The following is a 2,500-nucleotide window of genomic DNA, read 5'->3' as shown; positions in this document are numbered from 1 at the left end:
GTTGCCGAGGTTACCATAAGCAATTCCTTCTCTGGCCCTGTCCCCCACCTCTTTCGCAAAACTAAGACATTGATGGTGGTACTCTCTGGCTTGCTTGAAATTACCAAGACTTTGATAAGCGTTGCCGAGATTGCCATAGGCTGCTCCTTCTCCGGCCCTGTCCCCTACCTCTTTCACAAAACTAAGATGTTGATGGTGGTACTCTATGGCTTGCTTGAAATTACCAAGTCTTTCATAAGCGTTGCCGAGATTGCCATAGGCTGCTCCTTCTCCGGCCCTGTCCCCTACCTCTTTCGCAATACTAAGATGTTGATGGTGGTACTCTATGGCTTGCTTGAAATTACCAAGACTTCGATAAGGGTTGCCGAGATTGCCATAAGCAATTCCTTCTCCGGCCCTGTCCCCTACCTCTTTTGCAATACTAAGATGTTGGTGGTGGTACTCTATGGCTTGCTTGAAATTACCAAGACTTTGATGAGCGTTGCCGAGATTGCCATAGGCTGCTCCTTCTCCGGCCCTGCCCCCTACCTCTTTTGCAATACTAAGATGTTGATGGTGGTACTCTATGGCTTGCTTGAAATTACCAAGACTTTGATAAGCGTTGCCGAGATTGCAATAAGCTCTTCCTTCTCCGGCCCTGTCCCCTACCTCTCTAACAATACTAAGATGTTGATGGTGGTACTCTATTGCCTGCTTCAAATTACCAAGACTTTGATAAGCGTTGCCGAGATTGCCATAAGCTCATCCTTCTCCGGCCCTGCCCCCTACCTCTTTTGCAATACTAAGATGTTGATGGTGGTACTCTATGGCTTGCTTGAAATTACCAAGACTTTGATAAGCGTTGCCGAGATTGCCATAAGCTCTTCCTTCTCCGGCCCTGCCCCCTACCTCTTTTGCAATACTAAGATGTTGATGGTGGTACTCTATGGCTTGCTTGAAATTACCAAGACTTTGATAAGCGTTGCCGAGATTGCAATAAGCTCTTCCTTCTCCGGCCCTGTCCCCTACCTCTCTAACAATACTAAGATCTTGATGGTGGTACTTTATGGCTTGCTTGAAATTACCAAGACTTTGATAAGCGTTGCCAAGATTGCCATAGGCTGCTCCTTCTTCGGCCCTGTCCCCTACTTCTTTCGCAATACTAAGATGTTGATGGTGGTACTCTATGGCTTGCTTGAAATTACCAAGACTTCGATAAGCGTTGCCGAGATTGCAATAAGCTCTTCCTTCTCCGGCCATGTCCCCTACCTCTTTTGCAATACTAAGATCTTGATGGTGGTACTCTATGGCTTGCTTGAAATTACCAAGACTTTGATAAGCGTTGCCGAGATTGCCATAGGCTGCTCCTTCTCCAGCCCTGTCCCCTACCTCTTTCGCGATACTAAGATGTTGATGGTAGTACTCTATGGCTTGCTTGAAATTACCAAGACTTTGATAAGCGCTGCAGAGATTACAATAAGCTCTTCCTTCTCCGGCCCTGTCCCCCACCTCTTTTGCAATACTAAGATCTTCATGGTGGTAATCTATGGCTTGCTTAAAATTACCAACACTTTGATAAGCGTTGCCGAGGTTACCATAAGCAATTCCTTCTCTGGCCCTGTCCCCCACCTCTTTCGCAATACTAAGACATTGATGGTGGTACTCTCTGGCTTGCTTGAAATTACCAAGACTTTGATGAGCGTTGCCGAGATTGCCATAGGCTGCTCCTTCTCCGGCCCTGCCCCCTACCTCTTTTGCAATACTAAGATGTTGATGGTGGTACTCTATGGCTTGCTTGAAATTACCAAGACTTTGATAAGCGTTGCCGAGATTGCAATAAGCTCTTCCTTCTCCGGCCCTGTCCCCTACCTCTCTAACAATACTAAGATGTTGATGGTGGTACTCTATTGCCTGCTTCAAATTACCAAGACTTTGATAAGCGTTGCCGAGATTGCCATAAGCTCTTCCTTCTCCGGCCCTGCCCCCTACCTCTTTTGCAATACTAAGATGTTGATGGTGGTACTCTATGGCTTGCTTGAAATTACCAAGACTTTGATAAGCGTTGCCGAGATTGCCATAAGCTCTTCCTTCTCCGGCCCTGCCCCCTACCTCTTTTGCAATACTAAGATGTTGATGGTGGTACTCTATGGCTTGCTTGAAATTACCAAGACTTTGATAAGCGTTGCCGAGATTGCAATAAGCTCTTCCTTCTCCGGCCCTGTCCCCTACCTCTCTAACAATACTATGATCTTGATGGTGGTACTTTATGGCTTGCTTGAAATTACCAAGACTTTGATAAGCGTTGCCAAGATTGCCATAGGCTGCTCCTTCTTCGGCCCTGTCCCCTACTTCTTTCGCAATACTAAGATGTTGATGGTGGTACTCTATGGCTTGCTTGAAATTACCAAGACTTTGATAAGCGTTGCCGAGATTGCCATAAGCTCTTCCTTCTCCGGCCCTGTCCCCTACCTCTTTTGCAATACTAAGATCTTCATGGTGGTACTCTATGGCTTGCTTGAAA

At 46.4% G+C, this 2,500-nt stretch overlaps 1 pseudogene; it reads right to left on the bottom strand.

Annotated features, from left to right (window-relative positions):
• LOC137977382 (tetratricopeptide repeat protein 28-like) overlaps positions 1 to 2,500 on the bottom strand; it is an 11,343-nt pseudogene that overhangs the window by 7,992 nt on the left and 851 nt on the right.

Source organism: Montipora foliosa, chromosome 11 (genome assembly GCF_036669935.1).
Source record: "Montipora foliosa isolate CH-2021 chromosome 11, ASM3666993v2, whole genome shotgun sequence".
NCBI classification, from domain to species: domain Eukaryota; kingdom Metazoa; phylum Cnidaria; class Anthozoa; order Scleractinia; family Acroporidae; genus Montipora; species Montipora foliosa.
Note: the sequence above shows the minus strand (reverse complement) of the source record. Positions and strands in the feature narration are given on the sequence as shown.